General features: G+C 39.4%; 1 pseudogene; it reads right to left on the minus strand.

The window, feature by feature from the left end:
• LOC113040767 (DNA annealing helicase and endonuclease ZRANB3-like) overlaps window positions 1–13,020 on the minus strand; it is a 67,920-nt pseudogene that overhangs the window by 26,998 nt on the left and 27,902 nt on the right.

Here is a 13,020-nt window from a genome sequence, read left to right on the forward strand (position 1 = left end):
GGAAGCCTTGTCATGTTTAGGTATGTCAAAAGTACCAGTTCTGTCACTAGCCATGATAAATCAATTAAGAGTTAGTTATAAAAAGACGTAGTAATTCATTTGCTGTAATTAAACAACACATTTTACTGTTGATCGATGCTGTTTTAGTGTAATTGTCAATTTGCATGTATATATTAGAATTTTTGCATAGAGCATATTAGGGATGTTCCGAATATTCAGCAACCAAAATTATTTGGCTGAAAATAGCCAAAAAAGCTCTTTCAGTGTTCGGCGGAAAGCAAATAAATAGTTCCGAACAACGTGACATGACGCAATCAAATAGAAGCGTGCACTAATGCGGCAAACATGTCGGCTGGGTGGAAGCATTTAAAACTGTCTGAGAAAGATGCTAAAATCATTACAACACCGACAGCCAGAGACTGTTTAGCACTGCATGGCCTAAAACAATAAGTAAATAAACTGCAGAACGTTATGTTTTCAAATACACACACAAATTAATAGCAGTGCTATCTGCTTGTTAGCCAAAGTTCAAAGTCCAAAGTGTTACTCATCAGATGCTCTGTAACATTTTTATGAATTTTTACAAGACATGTGACAATGTGATTCGTGCGACAAACGTCTTTACAAATTTGTAATATGATTAATTTCTAAATCTGCTGTTGTCAACAAAAAGAAGCACTAAGGACTTCCTGCAGGTTTCCTTCAAAATAAAAGCTAAAAAAAAGCAATAACTCCAACATTTATAAATGTTAGTATTGTAATTTTACTGTAACTGTTGTAAAATACAATAAAAAAATCAGACAACAACGATAAAAATAATTACAACGGTTCTGAATATTTTTTTATGAATATTTATAGTGATCTATAATATTTTCTAATGTTTTAAAAGAAGTATCTTCTGCTTAGCAACGCTGCAGTTATCTGTCCAGTAAAAAATACATGCCTGATTCAAGGGGGTCTCTAAAATGGCCAAAAAATATAAATGTATAAATTTATAAATTTATAAATTTTTAAGATAATTGTCCTTTGTTTGAATAAAGTTTGCTAGAATGTAAAAAAAATTTCACTGTTAAGTAAATATTTTAAAATCATTGTTTTGTAATTATTTTTTCTTTGAAAAGCAGAAAAACAGTAAAATACACATGGGGGAAGAATAAACAGAAAACTGTGTTCGGTGTTTGGTATTCGGCTGTGTGATGACTGTGTGATGTATAAATGTATCCGGGGTTGAGGTGTTACAAAGTAAGATATACTTAAATTAGGTATGCACAATAATATAGAAATTTTATCGGAATTGGCCGATAAACCCATCGGTTCATTTTAATGTATTTTTATTTTTTGCTAATATGTCTTCCCCTTAAGACTAATAGCTCACATATGCTCAGAGTGTGATAATGATAAAATCACATCAGCAGTATGTTAATTCTTGAAGCAAACTTTTGTCTGAAGGATGATTTGATTCACATTTTGGATTGCCTCATTTAATCTGTGAATGCATGTACACAACGATGTGTCCAGTGTGTAAGAGTCAACACTTTCTAGCAGTGCAGCAGTGGCAGCCTCCCCTGGGTCCTAACGCCTTACCAGATTTATTTACTTAGGGGGTGCTGTTAGCCTCTTTATAGTAAAATAAACAAATAACATCAAGATGATTGTGTTTCTGAATAAATAAAGCCATTTAAATGTTATAAAATCATTCTGTTTTGAGTCAAAAGCTATACCTTGGATATACATGATTAAAATCACAAACATGACACTTGTAAATTAAATAACTTAATACATACAGATTTATTCAGAAACACTTAATATTTTTCCAAATGGATTATGAAATCTTAACTAAAATGAGCTCTAAAAGATTTTTTATAGCTCTTTTAAATGTACAAATAAAATGTCAATCTTTCAACTGCATCTTCTGAGGCAAAAAACAGCAGGGATTGATTTTATTACAGTCATTATCAAGGCTTTCAACGTACTCTCATTAAATAAAGAATTTTAATAATGTTTATTACTTCTAACAAATACGTTTTTGCTCAGAACTAACCAAACATTTAAAATTATTTGTTAATAATTTCCGCACAGGAGAGACATGGTGTCCTTTCAAAAAAAAAAAGGGAAATATATCGGTATTGGCTATCGGCTTAAATGATTTGAAAAATATCGGCATATCGGATATCAGCAAAATCTAATATGGTGCATCCCTAGTTTAAATAAGATAATGTGTTTACAAAGTTGTGTAAAGTGTAACAAATAATAGTATGGTGTTTACAAGGTTGAGTGTTATGAGGTTGTGACATATTATATAGAACAATGGCATACATCATATAGTATGACAGTAATATTTCATTTAATCAAAAATGTAGTTATTGAGGTTGACACTTGAGGGTGTTACAACAAGGTTGCGTGGGGAATGAAGAATAACGGTATGATGTAACAAGATTGAGGTGTTATGAGGTCCTTTGAAACATTAATGTTGAATGATGATGAAGTGTTTGAGAGGCTACACGGTACGTTTACAAGGATGAGGTTTTCGAAGATTTTGTGAAATGTTATGAACAACAGTGTTTGAGAAGTATAACCAATCAATTCAATGTTTAAAAAGTATTAGTGTGATGAGGCTGTGAAGTTGACATCAGGGTGTTACAGAGTTGTGTGGCATACGAACGTATTGTACATACATTGTACGTACATTGTACTGCTTTAAGTGTAAACACTACAGAACTGTATGATATATTCAAAGTTTAGGAGCATTACAATTTCAGCGTTACGAGTTTGAAACGTACTACATATAGGAATGTTACAATGTTAGCGAGTTGGAGATTTTACAAGGTTATGTGAAACAAAGTAACTTGTAATGAGTTAAAACCATTTTATGATGTTAAGTGTTAACAATGAATGAATGACAGAGACATTTTTAAAATGATTCAGTGTTACGGGGTTGTGAGACATACAGTTTGGAGGTATGTTAAAATGATTAAGAGGTTGACGGTTACATGGTCTTTTGTAGAGGAATGTTACAATGTTTATGAAGTGAAGATGTTACAAGGTTGTTTGAAGCATTTTCAAAAAAGTGATTTTGAGCTTGAGTATTACGAGGTTGTGAGACATACTGTATAAAGGAATGTTAAAATGATTACGAGGTTGAATGTTGCGAAGTTATGTGATATATTTATGTAAATTAATGTTACAATGCTTACAAGGTGGAGATGTTACATGGTTGTTTGAAGCATTTTCAACTTATTCCTGTACAGTGGAATTATACATTAACAATTATACATTAACAATTATAAGTTAACGCAGTGGAGATGTTACAGGAGTTTTGATTACAGTGTTAAGGTGTTACACGCTTGAATGAAGCGTAAAGACGAACAGAGTGGATGTTAGAAGAAATATGAGTAAAGACTGAGTTTTGCAGATCTGTGGTTGTTCAGAGAGCATTAATGCACTCAAGTCGAAACTTACTGTGAATGTGACGCATCCAGAGTTGTCAGTTGGCAACTTTTAGTGCGTTTCAAGTACGTTTCTGGCATTATCATCTTCCTACCATCTTCTGACAGCTGTAAAACACAGGTGAAGCGGTGTACAACACCTTTCTCTTTCTGCCTCGCTCAACTTCAGAAATTTTCGCACCCGTGTTAATTTTAGCTTCCTGCCTAACTTCCCATCTCTCGCTCTGGGTGCGAGGAGCGTGTCAGGTGTGAGAACGTCGGTGCGTATGCGATCACACCTGCTGGTGCGAGGCCCCCTCTTCCCCCATAAGATTCATAAGCACCAATTAACGGCAGGACAGATAAAAAAGAAAAAAAGCCGAAGAAAATCTTCACAGTGTCTGGGATCAAACGTCTGGCCAGAGAGCAGCAAAACAAGAAAGTGAGAGAGAGATGGAGGAAAAGAGGGGGCTGGGGGCCAAAAAGAAGAGGAAATTGACAAAACAAGCTCTCATTAAAACAGTGAGACATCTGTGAAGACACCGTGTCGGCAACCAGCCGCGCTCTTTAGGGTGCAAAGTGTTTTCAGCATGCCGCTGTGTGAACAGGCACAAGAGGAACGGATCATGGTAAAAAGATGAATCAACAGCTCTGATGAGATGTCTGTTAGATGACAAAAATGGATTTGTCAAGTGATGCAATTCAAGTTTTGGGCCGATACCATTCAGAAGTGCACCGAAGTCTGAGATGAATTTTTTAGACCTGGATCATCGAGTCAGTGAGCTGATTTTGAGAACCGGATCAGTATGATTTTTAAAAGTCTGGTTTTGTGAAATGGACCAAATGATACAATGTATAAATGCATCTGATTTTAAATAAATCATAGTTTTTATGTCCATACCGAACAGAAATACAGAAATCACATGATGTTTCTCAATAATTCCATGTTTTTTTATTGTTATATTTAAATAAATATAATAAAATTAATAGAATATATAATAAATATTTATGTCTACATTTTAAAAATACTGAATCATTTGATAAATCTTGTAAAACCTCTCAAAATAATTATTTTATAAACCAAATGAAGGAATTACTGAATTACGTGATACCAGTTCACAAAATGACTCTGAATAATACTTTACAAAACCTGACTGATCAAGTTCTCCAACTCAACTCACTTGTGACTTCTTTTGACCCAGTTCACAAAACAAGTCTGAATAATTCATTTACAAACCGAATTGATCAGGTTCTCAAACTCAATTGTTTGATCCAGTTTACAAAATGAGTCTGAAAAATTAACTTACAAACCTGACTGATCAGGTTCCCGAACTCAAATCACATTTTAACAAAAGTAAAACTACTGAATCAGTTAATCCAGTTCACAAAATGAGTCTGAATGATTAATGTATAAACTAAATTGATCAGGTTCTTAAACTATACTTACTTTTTGCCAAAAGAAAAACTACTGAACAGTTGATCCAGTTCACAAAAACAGTCTGAATGATTCATTTACAAACCGAATTGATCAGGTTCTCAAACTCAACTCACATTTACTGAAAGAAAAATAACTTAATTGTTTCATCCAGTCTGAATAATTAATTTAAAAACTGAATTGGTCAGGTTCAAAATGACTGAATCAGCTGATCCAATTCACAAAATCAGTCTGAATGATTCATTTATAAACCAAATTGATCAGGTTCTCAAACTACTTTTTGCCAAAAGAAAAACGACTGAATTAGCTGATCCAGTTCACAAAAATTTGTTTGATTGATTTGATTACAAACATACTGGGCTGTGTTTCCAAAAAGCATTGTAAGCCTAAATTGATCATAGCTCCATTGGTATCAATGGGTCTACGATGTACTTAGGCTTACGATGCTGAAATATTGCACACCAGTCGTATAGACTATTTTTGTCCATTTCCAATGGCACAATATTCAGTTTCTCAAAATTTGCTCATCAGAATAAAGAAACTCCTTTAGATTTTTAGCAACAACAGTGAGTAAATGATGTCAACATTGACATTTTTGCATGAAAATGGTTTTTAATATAACTTTTAAACGAATGGTTTATGTACACACACTCACCTGATTGACAGCAAGACTCTGACCTATTCTTTTGCCATAAGAATGAACCAGTGCCCTACTGAGGGAATGTGTTAAAGCAAAGAATGAACTCTACCCAGGGAATCAACACGCTCTCCTTCACCTCCTTTAGTACTGTCAAGCCCTTTCATTCGTTTCTTTTTCCCTTTCACACAAACACTTTCTGGCCTTCTCTCTCATTCAGCTCACACACACACAAACATCCACCTCTCTTTCTCTCTCTGAATGGGTCGGTGTGTGTGTGTTGGGACGGCGGTGTGACAGGTTTTGCTGCTGGCTGATTTAATGAACAGGGTTGAGGTGCAGACATACTTTTGCTTTCACAAGAATCTCAGCGCACACACACACCTTGGCCTCGATGACAGCCTCGGTACACGCCTGCAGCATACTGAGATGATGAGCAAAGACCAGAAACTTCAGCTGTTCGGTCTCCAACATCATCTTTATATAGTCCTTCACAGCTCCGGCCTGAGAGAGATGGGAAGAAAACAGAGAAAAATCATATCGTGATCCATCCTGGAAAATGCCGTTTAGGAATTTTAACAAGAAAACAATTCTAACATTCTAAAAACACAAACATTCTAATACTGTACCAAATGAATTATAAAACACAAAGTTACATTGAACGTCTAAAAATTAGACACATGAAATTGTTTTCTAAACGAATGCTACATTTGATATAAATGGTCACAAACAACGTTATATATGCTTAAAAAACATATTTATATACACTACTTTTCAAAAGTTTGGGAGCGGTATTTTATTTTTGTAAATAGATTTTTTATTTTTATTTTTGAAAGTCTCTTCTGCTCACCAAGGCTGCAATTATTTAATCAAAAATACTATAAAAACAGTAATATTGTGGAAACATTTACAATTTAGAATTCCTATTTTCAATTTCAAAGGATTTTAAAATGTAATTTATTCCGGTGATGCAAAGCTGAATTTTCAGCATCATTACTCCAGTCTTCAGTGTCACATGATCCTTCAGAAATCATTCTAATCATTCTGATTTGCTGCTCATTTTATTATTAATGTTGAAAACCGTTGTGCTGCCTAATATTTTTATGTAAACTAATACATTTTATTCTTCGATACATAGAAAGTTCAAAGCATTTATTCGAAAAACATTACAAATGCTTTTACTTGTGATCAATTCAAATGTACCTTTGCAGAATGTATTAATTTCTTTAAAGAACTCAATATTTTATTTATAATATTATTATTTTTTTTACTATTTATTTATTAATTTTAGTTTAGAACTTGATCTTTTGGCCATTTAGCTCCTTGGCAACGTTCCTAGTAGCTTTCTTCTGTAAAAATCTAGTCTATAAATGTACTTCCTAATAAAACACCAGTATCTTTTATTATAGTGCTGCTGCTGGGCTTAATAACTGCAATCTGTCACGAGTGCTGCTGCGATTTTACTACATTTAACAGTGTTGTTTTGCCACTTTAATCTCAAATCGCCTTTCATCCAGTGAGACCTGCTTTTCCTTCTTCAAAAAAAGCAAGAAACTCCTCAAAATCCCTAAACTGCGAGAGAAACGTCGGCTAATGCCCATTATGGTTAGCGCAGTTGTTAAACGAACAGTGTACGAGTCATTTGCCGGAAGCCAGTCCTCTTTTCCTGAGTTTCAAAGCTGCTCTCGGGTTTCTCATTACTGAAGAGTTTTGCCTTTTTAATATCGCCTAATTGGCGCCCGAAACTGTCTGTGAAGGAGCGTGGAGGCTTTCTTTCTGTTGTTTTTTCCAGCCTCGAGTGTATGCGTGTGCGCGGTGGCTCCGGTTCACTCATTTTCGCTTGGCAAAAACAGCGATTTCAAAAAGCGACACCATTCCTGACACCGCACATTTCTGCCCTGAGAGAGAGTGGATATCGTCTCAGTGGCAAACAATAAATGAAAGAGCAGAGCGGACAAGAGCAGCGGGGATCAGAACACACGGGTTTGACAAATTAAAAACACACACACTGCTTTCACACTCGCGCTGGTTTGATACACACACACGCTGGAAAGCTTCATTCAAGACACACGCTGTGCTCAGGAGGACGGTATAAAGCGGTCGTAGCTTAAATCATTTGAGGAGAAAGAACGTCGGAATGAATAGACGTGCTTTTTTTAACGACAAACCTGTGCAATGTCGCTCTATTTTCTCTCTGAACCGTGATGTTAAAGTTGGTGAGAGTGATGCAAAAAGCCACAGAAGTCGCGGCAGGTCTCGTCTGGAGCTCATAAAAACACCTTGTTAAGCGCGAGATCCGCGAGGAAAGATGTCGGCCGATCAGAAAGGTCAGAGTTAAGGTCGGCGCGACGGCGGGAGCTGGTTCCCATGGCAATGCGGCGGTGGTTTGATGTGGAGAACAGAAGGGCCGGTTGCCATGGTGGTCGTTAGCGGCGGTTTCACGCTGTCCCTCATCGTTAGAGGAGGGGAAACTCGCTGCAGATGGCTGTTACTCTGATGGCATTCGGAGAGAGAGATAAAGCTTAAATGAGGGCTGGCTGACTTCTCTTGTACTCTGATGCTAGGGTGGATCTAGTACTGTAAGGTTTGGGTTTATTGGAAGGGTTTTTGAGGTTTCAGAAGAGTTTAGGCGTATGGTTTTTGCCTTATTGATGAAATAAAAAGAGACAAACATTTTATAGTCTTGCTTTCAGGGACATGAGGCACATATAGAGACTAGAATTTTCACCAAGCAAACACCCAGAATACCCGAGAAACATGTTTAAAACATGAACCTAGAAGACCTTAAAAACAGCCTGGCAACTGTGGTGTCAACTTACTTGAGATAATGTAGTTATAAATGTGGTTATATCAATGAACAATATAGCCATATATATTATATGAAATTTTCTCTCTCTATATATATATATATATATATATATATATATATATATATATATAAAATTTGCTTCAGTCTCAAACTAGTACACTGAAAAGAATATTTGAGACCCAAAGGAGCACGGAACTTATATACATCCCAGTGAAAAAAAAAGGAAAAATACACAGAAATTCCCACAGCCTCAAGATCTACAGCCATTTTAGACAATTAGGGCGACGTGAAATGAGAAATAAACATCTTGAGGATTTTGCGCACACTCTTTACCTTGGCAACGGCGGCCTGCTTATACATGTGTGTGATGAGACTCATCACCTCCAAAAACTGATTCGCACTCTCAGAGCTCATCAGTTTATCCCACTGCTCAAAACTAGCACTCGCTTCCTGCGAGAAAGAGAGAAAGTGAATCCAGAAAGGGCAGCACAATTAATGATATCGTAAACTGTCCTACTTTCCCTGTGTTTGGCAAAATGCAGCAAGAAAAACAGAAAATAAAGCGAGATGAAGTGTGAACGAAAGAAAGTCAGGGGCAGAGGGAGCGAGAGGAACGAGACACAATTCCCTGAAGTTGCAGAACGACTCCTTGGGTCATGTGACCTGCCCAATTATAGCGCTACAGTGACAGCAGCAGTGGAAGATGGAAACACACCGTACCGGCGCTATAAATCTCCTGCGGGCACACACACACACACACACACACACACACACACACAGAGTCCTTCTCTGCCCCTAAAACAAATGCAGATCCTCTCTGTCTCCCTTCACACAAAGGCGCCTGCTCTACCCGAGAGGTGCTGCCGGGGTTTGGACATCAGACTGACAGGAAGTCAAGAAGTGAATGAAGGAAACGAAGCGGGAGAAAGACACACAACCATTATTCAGCCCAGAGCTCCTTTATATACTTTACAGTGTATAACATAACACTGATAATGAGGAGTCAAATGTAAAGAGAGTGAGGGGAGGTGAGGTGAGGTGAGATGGAAGGATGGATGGACACATGGATGGATGGATGGATGGATGGATGGATGGATGGAAGGACGGATGGACTAACAGACACATGGATGGATGGATGGATGGAAGGACGGATGGACTGACAGACACATGGATGATGGAAGGACGGATGGACTGACAGACACATGGATGGATGGATGGATGGATGGATGGATGGAAGGACGGATGGACTGACAGACACATGGATGGATGGAAGGACGGATGGACTGACAGACACATGGATGGATGGATGGATGGAAAGACGGATGGATGGACGGATGGACTGACAGACACATACATGGATGGATGGATGGAAGGACGGATGGACTGACAGACACAGGGATGGATGGATGGAAGGACGGATGGACTGACAGACACATGGATGGATGGAAGGACAGATGGATGGATGGACTGACAGACACATGGATAGATGGAAGGACGGATGGACTGACAGACACATAGATGGATGGATGGATGGATGGATGGATGGAAGGACAGATGGATGGATGGACTGACAGACACATGGATGGATGGAAGGAAGGATGGACTGACAGACACATGGATGGATGGATGGATGGATGGATGGAAAGTCGGATGGATGGAAGGACGGATGGACTGACAGACACATGGATGGAAAGACGGATGGACTGACAGACACATGGATGGATGGACTGACAGACACATGGATGGATGGATGGAAGAATGGATGGACTGACAGACACATGGATGGATGGATAGAAGGACGGATGGACTGACAGACACATGGATGGATGGATGGATAGAAGGACGGATGGACTGACAGACACATTGATGGATGGAAGGACGGATGGACAGACAGACACATGGATGGATGCCCAGAGCTCCTTTATATACTTTACAGTGTATAACATAACATAACATTTACAAATGTAAAGATAGTGAGGGGAGGTGAGGTGAGATGAGGTGAGGTGAGGTGAGATGGAAGGATGGATGGACACATGGATGGATGGATGGATGGAAGGACGGATGGACTGACAGACACATGGATGGATGGATGGATAGAAGGACGGATGGACTGACAGACACATTGATGGATGGAAGGACGGATGGACAGACAGACACATGGATGGATGCCCAGAGCTCCTTTATATACTTTACAGTGTATAACATAACATAACATTTACAAATGTAAAGAGAGTGAGGGGAGGTGAGGTGAGATGAGATGGAAGGATGGATGGACACATGGATGGATGGATGGATGGAAGGACGGATGGACTAACAGACACATGGATGGATGGATGGATGGATGGATGGAAGGACGGATGGACTGACAGACACATGGATGATGGAAGGACGGATGGACTGACAGACACATGGATGGATGGATGGAAGGACGGATTGACTGACAGACACATGGATGGATGGATGGATGGAAGGACAGATGGACTGACAGACACATGGATGGATGGATGGATGGAAGGACGGATGGACTGACAGACACATGGATGGATGGATGGATGGATGGACTGACAGACACATGGATGGATGGATGGATGGAAGGACGGATGGACTGACAGACACATGGATGATAGAAGGACAGATGGACTGACAGACACATGGATGGATGGATGGAAGGATGGATGGACTGACAGACACATGGATGGATGGATGGATGGAAGGACGGATGGATGGACGGATGGACTGACAGACACATGGATGGATGGATGGATGGATGGAAGGACGGATGGATGGACGGATGGAAGGACGGATGGACTGACAGACACATGGATGGAAGGATGGATGGACTGACAGACACATGGATGGATGGATGGAAGGACGGATGGACTGACAGACACATGGATGGATGGATGGAAGGACAGATGGATGGATGAACTGACAGACACATGGATAGATGGAAGGACGGATGGACTGACAGACACATGGATGGATGGATGGATGGACTGACAGACACATGGATGGATGGAAGGAAGGATGGCCTGACAGACACATGGATGTATGGATGGATGGATGGACGGATGGATGGATGGAAGGACGGATGGACTGACAGACACATGGATGGATGGATGGAAGGACAGATGGATGGATGGACTGACAGACACATGGATGGATGGATGGAAGAACGGATGGACTGACAGCCACATGGAAGGATGGATGGATGGATAGAAGGACGGATGGACTGACAGACACATGGATGGATGGATGGATAGAAGGACGGATGGACTGACAGAAACATGGATGGATGGAAGGACGGATGGACAGATGGACTGACAGACACATGGATGGATGGATGGATGGATGGATGGAAGGACGGATGGACTGAAAGACACATGGATGGATGGATGGAAGGACGGATGGACTGACAGACACATGGATGTATGGATGGATGGATGGAAGGACGGATGGACTGAAAGACACATGGATGGATGGATGGATGGATGGTTGGAAGGTGGGATGGATAGACTGACAGACACATGGATGGATGGAAAAACGCATGGACGGATGGACTGACAGACACATGGATGGATGGGTGGAAGGATGGATGGATGGATGGATGGACAGACAGACACATAGATGGATGGATGGATGGATGGACGGATGGACTGACAGACACATGGATGGATGGATGGATGGATGGAAGGACGGATGGACTGACAGACACATGGATGGATGGATGGATGGAAGGACGGATGGACATGCACATAGATAAGTAGACAGAGATAGACAGACAGATAAATAGATGGATAAATGGATGGATAGAGACTGTATAGATCAATAAATAGATCGACTAGACAGAGACAGATACTGTACATAGACAAACAGATACTATGTAGCAACAGACTGATAGTATAGATTAATATATTTTTGTAGTGTAAATATTAATATTAACATAAAAAACATGAAAAAACATCAAAAAGCTGTATTATAACATAAACCTAAAATTGTGGAAGAAATCATTTAAAACAAATTATTTATACGCTTGTTGTCATTATTTGTGCTTGTTTAACATCTAGACGAACTAAAAACCAACCGAACGTCAACACACAGAACAACAAACGCCTTTCCTAACCAAAACAACCAGAAACAAACGGCGGTTTGTAAATAATCTTGCGCTAGCTTTGCCGAACGTCTAGCACGTATGTAAATATAAACGTGTAAACTGGGCAGTAAGGGTCAGACAGCGAGTCGCGGGTTTGCTCTGTCCAACCATTCGTTAAAACACAGGTCGTTAATTTTAAAAGTGATCTGATGAGATTTGGGTTATAGTGAAAGAACATCTGTCCCTGGACTGCTTTGTGTAAACTAGTTAGACAGAGACTGTGTGTGTGTGTGCATGTGTGCTGACAGCAGATGATTTATGAGGTCCTACAGCAGGTGAGCTGCTCTTTGTGTTTCTGAAATCTGACACACACACACACACACACACTCAAAACTTGCTGTACAAGCACTCCTGCCCACACACACTCATTACTCTGAGAGAGAGACAGTCAGAGAGACAGACAGATGAAATAATCGCAAGGAAAACGAGAGCCTGCTGGAGATTTAGAGGGAAAAAAATGGCTTTATCGTCAGCCAGACTGAAGGATTGTCACACACTGCTGTCCTGGTCCACACAAAGTTCACATGAAAATGAAATAACGTGAGGAACAAGCACCTTTGA

The sequence above is a fragment of the Carassius auratus genome, chromosome 22, assembly GCF_003368295.1.
Source record: "Carassius auratus strain Wakin chromosome 22, ASM336829v1, whole genome shotgun sequence".
Classification (NCBI taxonomy): domain Eukaryota; kingdom Metazoa; phylum Chordata; class Actinopteri; order Cypriniformes; family Cyprinidae; genus Carassius; species Carassius auratus.